At 34.2% G+C, this 8,722-nt stretch overlaps 1 non-coding gene across 1 annotated transcript; it reads left to right on the forward strand.

Moving 5' to 3' along the window:
* Window positions 1–8,315: 8,315 nt before the first annotated feature.
* Window positions 8,316–8,422, forward strand: LOC139860732 (small nucleolar RNA R71). The gene has a single exon (XR_011763356.1). It is a non-coding gene; the product is annotated as a small nucleolar RNA R71 (small nucleolar RNA).
* Window positions 8,423–8,722: the final 300 nt, after the last annotated feature.

Genomic DNA, 8,722 nt, shown 5'->3' on the forward strand with positions numbered 1-8,722 from the left:
CACCTGGTAACCGACATTAACAATATGCATATAAGAATATCCCCATCATTCCGGGACACCCTTCGGATATGATATAAATTTCGAAGTACTAAAGCATCCAGTACTTTGGATGGGGTTTGTTAGGCCCGATAGATCTATCCTTAGGATTCGCGTCAATTAGGGTGTCTGTTCCCTAATTCTTAGATTACCAGACTTAATAAAAAGGGGCATATTCGATTTCGATAATTCAACCATAGAATGTAGTTTCACGTACTTGTGCCTATTTTGTAAATCATTTATAAAAGCAGCGCAAGTATTCTCAGTCCCAAAAATATATATTGCAAGAGTATTTAAAAAGGGATTAATGAAACTCACCTAATGTATTTTGTAGTAAAAATACATATGACTATATTGAACAACGCAAGGTTGGCCTCGGATTCACGAACCTATATCATTTATATATATATATATATTAACACATATAATGGTAATCGAACAAATTCGTATATTATTAGTGGTATACTTTTTATATTAATAAATTAAATGTTCCATTACTTAGTTAGGCTATATTTATTTTTATATTTAAATAAATACTTAATACTCATCATAATAATATTAATATAGCTTTGTTTTATGTATAAATTATATTTTTTATATAACTATTATTTATTTGATAAAAAAAATAAAAATAATTGTATTATAGTAATGATAATAATAATATTAATAATTCATTAAATTGTAACTTAATTCAAATTTTAATCATTTCTATATTAATATTTGTATCTATAATCTTTATATTTGTAATCATAATAATAATAATAATGTTAATAATAATAATAATAATAATAATAATAATAATAATAATAATAATAATAATAGTAAAAATAATAATAAAATAATAATAATAAGAGTAATAGTAATAGTAATGACTACCTCAAAGGAGTAGCCAAAAAAAATGCCAAAGTCCGAATTTGAACCCACGACCTCTCGCTTAAACACCCACACTCTAGCCAATGCTCTGTTGGAACTTTTCTGTTTTATATCACAGCCTAATCTATATGACCCATTTACTTCGGCCCAACAGAAAAATAGATTTCGGCCCAACATCTCAGCCCACTTATGTTTAGTCCTATTACTAAATAAAAGGAACCCAAGTACAACTAATCAGGCCCAATATTGATGGAGTCCTTTCATCGATTCAATGGCCCAAGATTTCAATCCAATTAATAGGTTAGTCCAAGACTAAATTAGTATCAACAAAAGTCCCGGTTTCTTACTGTCAACATCATCACCATCATACACTTTTATTATTTTATTCTTAAAAAAAATTATCATACCATCAAAAGCATCGATCATTGTCATCATCCTACAATCGTTATCTCATCAACACCGAATCATCTTAATCTCTTACCATCATCCTTGTTATCATCATTATTATCATCATTCCTTACTGTCATCACTACCTTCGTTAAAAGAGTAACATAAACATTAAAAAAAAAACAGCTGTAACAATTTGATATCGTAACAGATAGATGATTTGTAGGGTGGTCTTCATCAATGGTGAAGTTACCGGAACAGTAAGCATACGAGCAACAGATGTAACGAAGGAAAAGTAGCAAGGTTTTGGTGGTGGTTCGATGGTAGTTCATTGTTGCAGCAACAATCTTCATGGGTGTTCTTCGATCATTGAATAGCAATAGTAGAAAAAGAAACGGCAAACGTAGCAGCCTGGTTTGAGAATTAAAATAGAACCAAAGTGCAGTAGTAGTGTAGCATTAACAATGGTGGTGTCGATGTTTATGATTGAAACAGGAAGAGAATAATATAAACGCAGTAGCAGGGGTTTTCGAGTAGTATGATGGTGGTTGAAGTCGTGGTGATGATGTAGGGTGATGTATGATGGTTGTGGAAGTGTCAGGAGGTAGTGAAGTGGTGACGGATGGAAGTGGGTGGTGATAAGGTGACCGGTGGGTGTTGGGTGGTGAAGTGAGGGAGGTGCTCTCAGTGATGGGAGGTTGTCACCAAGAAGGAAAAATAAGAAAGGTTGGTGGTGTGTGTTTGTTAATCGACAATAGAAACATTAAACCGTTATTGTTAAAAGTGGATGTTTGTGATCAAGGTGGTTCTTGGTGGTGATTGTGGTAGTTTAAGATGGTAGCCGTGATGGTGGTTGTTGTCCATTCCAACAAAGACAGAAAATCGGAACTATAACGGTAGTAGGAGGAACGAGTAGTAGTGATGATGTAGCGTGAGGGTACGAAATAGTATTATTTTTACTAGGAAATACTACAAAATATGACACAAGTTTTATTTATTTATTTATCGAGTGGATATACCTAAACCTTGCTACAACACTTATAGGCAGTGTACCTAATCGTAGAGTAGTGTAGTTTTTAGTAAGTCCGGTTCGTTCCACAGGGAGCTGGTGATACTTACTATATTTTTAACTATATTTATACAAAATATATATAATTATATAAGTAGTAATATTATTATAAAAGGGGGGTTTTACCGTTTAATGACCGGTTTGTCGATTCTATATTTTAAGCGTAAAGATAAATGACGATAATTAAAGTGCGTAAAATAATGACAATAAATAAAATGACAGTAAATAAAATTGCGATGAAAAATACAATAAAACAATTATGCTTATTTAAACTTCCGTAACCATGATGTTTGACTTTTTGATTTTAATTAATTGTCCAATGGGTTAATTGTCCTTTGTCCTGGATTATTTGAATCCTATGTGGTTTTTGTCCAAAATAGTTCACCGGTCATAATTATAAAATGCTCGGCAAATTATTCTTATTCCCGAAGTCAAATAATCCAACTAATTAGGGATCCGAACTGTAACAAGGTCTTAATACTTTGTTTAATGATTACACCAGGTTAACGACTGCGTGTAATCCAAGGTTTTAATTCTTTGTTAACAATTACACCAAGTGTCCTTAAATGTAATCCACCCCTGTTTTATTGGTCCATGAATATTAATTTATCCACTTGGCCGTAGTGAATAATAAATTACCCAACCCAAATAATTAATTAAATGATTGTAAAGGATGTCGTATAAACGTCACTAAATAGGACATCCATAACCATTTTATTATTATTTAGATTAATTAATTTGAAGATAGGTTCGACAGGCTCCCATGAGTTGTCGCTCAATTTTAGACAATACCCCCCATCTATTAATTGTCCATGGTCCAAAGTCCACAGGTGTCGGTCTTTTGTCCATACCCTAATTATGGTAAAAAAATCCAATTACCCCATCTTAATATTTAGCCTAACATCACGATTACTTCAATTTAAATAAGCATAATAATGACTTAGCTACTAGACATTAATTTAAAAAGGAAGAACATAGCTTACAGTGGTGATTAATCGCGTAGCGTTACACGGACAGAGTTCCTACTTTAAAACCCGTAAAACATTTCTTACAATAACCCAATTATTATTAATCTTAAATTAAACTTAATATTATAAATATAAATATAAATTACATAAGAAAGAAAGAAGATTGGAAAAAGGTGTTCTTTTTCATTACTACGTGAATTCCATTTTATAGGCAAATGTTGATTTGAAATTTTCACTTATGACCCCTTAACTATGCTCAATTAACAACTTTTTATTATTTATTATTCTTATTATGAATTATTTAAATATTATATTATATTCTTGTGCATAGTTGACTTGTACTTTCAGCTCCGTTGCGTCGAGCGTTGATAGTTGGCTCGGGTACCGGTTCCGGATTTTCGAACGTCCTTTCGTATAATTTAATATCTTGTACTTTGCGTTTTGTAACTTGTACTCTTGTCATTTTTAGACGTTTCTCATCAATAAATTGAACCTTTTGAATTGTATCTTGTACATTTGAGCTTTTTGGACGTTTTGGTCTTTCAAATCTTCGTTTTTGTCTTTAAATCTTCATTTTCGAGCGATTTTCGTCTTTCGTCTTCGCCCTTCTTTATTTAACTATTACAACTAAAAATAAGGAAATTACATTTAAAAACTTTACATATTGGAACGATATTGCTACTAAATATATGTTCATTTGGAGCACTATCAAATATCCCCACACTTGAGCGTTGCTTGTCCTCAAGCAATACAGAACTTGAAATAAAAACATACATGAATCACTTTTTTATTCATCACATTTTGTACATCAGTGATTTTGATATAGCGGTATAAACAATGACAGTAACGATGGTTAAAGGTGGGTGTGTCATCCACAGTTGCCTCGGGTTTAGGTCAAAGACACTTGCAATCAAATAGCCGATTTACTTTCAGTTTCCAAAGCAAAGTGCACATTTGAAAGGTGGTTTACAGTCCCACATGACTATGAAAATGTAGATCCTTAAGGAAATTGGATCTTTATGAAAACATTTGATCTTTTTGAAAATTTAATCTAGCTTTTACCCTAGATAAGTTTTCCGGAATAACCCTTCATCGGTGTTTGCAAAATATTTTTGTGGGTTGTGTGGGTTTCAGATTTGAAAATTTTAGCTCAACACTTGTGGTTTTGTGTTACCCACTTGCTAACCTTGTATTAGGAAAGCAACACGTCCAGTTTACTTGTCCCGTATATTACCTTTCGGCAAACTACCGTCCGGTTGTAAAGGAAAGCGATGAACAAGAAACTGTTAAGGCAATGTCCCGTGACAGGCTTTTAATTATGGTCCAAAAATGTGTCTGATGCTAGTACTATCCTTGGTAGGAGCAATAGTAAAGATCATCCTTTGATTTTTCGGTCTGGCACAAGGTCCTGTCTCCGACCATGCTATGCAACCACCGTTCTTACGGTTGACACCCGATTTGGTTCAGGTGACCTAATGAATTCCAATGAATTCTCAGGATTTTACGTTCAATGGTAATGAACGCATTGAAAATAGGTTTTCAGAAAACAAATCGGTTTTATTTTTGATCAAAATATTTTCTCGTTCAAGCTCGAGTTTAGATATCATTGAATTCCATGAGTTTGTAATTCTCAATCTTTAAGGTCAATCTCTAGGATTGAGTAATATCAGTCTTAAAAGCTGATTTTTGATCTTTAAGGAGATTATCCTTTCTGGGGATTTGATTCATTAGTCTTATCAAGCTAATTTGCACGGTGCCCCCCATTATGCGAGATAAATCCTTCTCACGGTTAGGATAAATCTGACCACTTGGCGACCCTGTTTGATGCTGAGGTCCGTGGATTTCCTGCTGATTTTAGAGATGACTTTTCTAGATTTTTCGTCAACCTACAGCTGGTCTGGACGACAACTTCATGACCTAAATCAAGAAGCGCGTGTCTTTTTCGGAAGACTTTACTTCCTTTTAATGATGGAATTGATTCATCGTGTAGATCCATCTTTCTTTAATAAATCAGGTAAAACAGTTAATTTAGTCCAAAACAAAAACACCTGCAATAACTTTACAGAAACATGTGATAGATAGTTTTTAATTGAATAACTTGGTACATTCTCCCCACACTTAGTTTCTTTCTTTGCCTTTTTATTCTCCTTTATTCCATTTTAAATGAATTCAAGCGTTTTAGGTTGTTTCTCAATTTATGCCCTTTCCGAGGTAACGATAATTTCGGCTCAATGACCTAGTTTTAATCGTTCATAAATATGTATAAACATGATTTTGAATTCATTTAGTTGAAAATTTTAGTTGAAAATTTTTCAAATTTTCACAAAATTTGGCAATTAAACTAAGTATAAACCCGAGAGAATTTATAACCCTTCCCCACACTTAAGATCATGCAATGCCCTCATTTGCATGAAATCAGACTCTAATTATAAATTCACGAGGGTGATTAGTGTAGAAAAGTGATTAAAAATACCGAGTTTGCAAACATGTTGTTGTCATATCACATTTGATATTTTGTGTCTTGTCGTCAAAATTAGTAGCTTTTGCTGAACTTAATGCTAGTCTTTGAAAATGCGCTGTTTTACCCTGAAATATTCATGATACAATACAAACATATATACATATTTTTGAAGTTTGGTATATTACCCCACGTTCAAATATAATATTTTTGGCATACTTTAAATCAATAAAATTAAAAATAATGATAACAAAATTTGTCGCCCCGTCCTCAGGTAAAGCAATTTCGGCTCAACGACCTAGTCTTTAACTCACGACGAATTTTAGAAATCTTTTTTTTTTTTTCAACTTAAAGAAATAAAGTAAATTTTTATTTTAAAAACACACAAAACTTAAATTTAAAAAGCATAAAAATTTATATAAAACCTACAAGACAAAAATTCAGAATGGAGGGAGAAAACTAGTTCTTTAGTGTCTGCTAGCGGAAAAGACCAATCTGATTCCATTCTCGGAACTACACGAGAACAGAACAACTAACTCTAGACAGCATTTTCTTTTTTAGAACATTTGAATCTCCCCACACTTAGGTAGCTGTGGTGTCGAAATTGTGATTAGCTTCATCGTCAATTTCTCTTGGCCCATAATCAACTTGCATATCTGTGACTTTCTCTTTAAGCCATTGGTCGGATTCCTGTGTAATATCCACAATTTCAACTAGTTTCTCCTTTTCTTTAGGTGATAGATTGGATACTAACCGGTTACATAACTTAAAGTTCCCCTTGCTTCTAGCATCGCGAATCCGTTTAATAAGTTTCTTCATTGAACTGTTAATAACGGGGTCATTTAATTTCGTATCAACAACGGGGTTCTTTATTATCAGGTCATCATTAGGTGTTACTTCATCTTCCCCACACTTAGGCGTTTCATTATTATTAAGCACTACCGTTGGAGTTGGTAAAACAACATGGTTCTTACCAATCGTTTTTACTGGTTCAACGGTTTTGGTTGGTGGAGATTTAGACTTTCGAATCATAAAGGTGATCGATTTGTCACCACTTTTAAGTGTCATTCTTCCATTTCCTACATTAAAGAACGCCCCGGTGGACGCTAAGAATGGTCGACCTAAAATTAGAGGAATGTTTGGGTCCTCTTCTATGTCAATGATAATAAATTCGACTAGAAAGGTTAAATTGCCTACTTGAACGGGTAGGTTGTCAGCAATTCCAACTGGGTGTTTAATGGTTTGATCAAAGAGTCGAACACTCATATCCGTTGGACTTAACTTACCTACACCTAATCTCTTATATAAGAAAAGAGGCATAACGCTTACACTTGCACCTAAATCTGCTAGTGCATCATACATGACACAATCACTAAGTAGACAAGGAACAATAAATTCACCCGGATCACCTACCCTAGGTGGAGGTTTTGGTGGAACTGTCTTCACCGGGTTTATATTTACGGCTTTTGTTTCTTACACTTTCTTATTCTTTTTCTTCTTCTTCTTTCCAGAGGTATCACAATCTTTATTACCTATCACTTGCTCATACTCAACTCCTTTTCTTGGAAACGGGATGGGTGGTTTGTATGGTGACACCACTGGCTTTACATACTCGGGTGGTGGTGGTGGTGTAAATTCTTCATTGTTACTCTCATCTAAAACCTTCCCATCTTCTGGAGCTGGTTTTTCAGAATTTGTTGAAACCATATTAACATTCTCATTCCGAGGATTTACTTCAGTATTACTCGGTAGCTTTCCTTGTTCCCTCTCACTCATCATGCTAGCAAGAGTACCTACGTGTTTTTCTAGATTCAAAATGGAAGCTTGTTGAGTTCTTAATGACTGATCAAATCTCTCGTTCGTTTGGGTTTGAGTTTCAATAAATTGTGTTTGAGATTCAACTAGCTTGAATACCACGTCTTCCATATTTGACTTTTTCTCTTCGGTTTGTTGTTGTGGTTTATATAAGCTAGGTCTTTGTTGATTGAAAGTGTTGTTTTGAGTTGGTTGGTTATTCGGACCTTGTTGGTTATACCAGTTATTTTCGGGTCCTTTTGGATTGTAAAGAATGTTTTGATTTCGATTGAAGTTTAGCTTTGGCGGTTGATAATTATTTTGATAATTATTTCCAGGCCTTTGGTTCATATAGGAAACATTCTCTCGTTGTTCCAATGTTGGTTCAATGTGACAATCTTTCAATAAGTGTGGTCCACCGCATAGCTCACAACTGATTCGTATTGCGTGAATATCTTTATTCATCTTTTCCATTCGTCTTTCGAAAGCATCTATTTTTGCTGAAACGGAATCAAAGTCATGGCTAGAATCGGCTCTAGCCGCTTTAGATGAACGAAAGATATCTTTTTCTTGATGCCACTCATGAGAGTGGGAAGCAGTGTTATCAATAATTTTGTAAGCTTCAGTTGCGGTTTTCTTCATAATGGAACCACCAGCTGTTATGTCGATGTCTTTTCTTGTAGCAACGTTGACACCTTGGTAGAATATTTGTACTATTTGATAAGTGTCTAAACCGTGTTGAGGACATCCTCTCAACATCCTTCCGAATCTTGTCCACGCCTCATATAATGTTTCATTTGGTTTTTGTGTGAACGTAACAATTTCTCCTTGAAGTCTCACGGCTTTAGATGCCGGAAAGAATTGTTTAAGAAATTTTTCAACTAAAACATCCCATGTATCAATCGCCCCTTCAGGTAACGATTCTAACCAATCTTTGGCTTCTCCCTTTAAAGTCCAGGGAAACAACACGAGATAGATCTGTTCATCCTCAACTTCTCGGATTTTGAATAGTGTACAGATCCTATTAAACGTACGAAGATGTTCGTTTGGATCTTCATTCGGTGCACCACTGAATTGGCATTGGTTAGTTACCATGTGTAGAATTTGTCCTTTGATTTCATAATCTGGCGCATTAAC

Source organism: Rutidosis leptorrhynchoides, chromosome 7 (genome assembly GCF_046630445.1).
Source record: "Rutidosis leptorrhynchoides isolate AG116_Rl617_1_P2 chromosome 7, CSIRO_AGI_Rlap_v1, whole genome shotgun sequence".
NCBI lineage: Eukaryota > Viridiplantae > Streptophyta > Magnoliopsida > Asterales > Asteraceae > Rutidosis > Rutidosis leptorrhynchoides.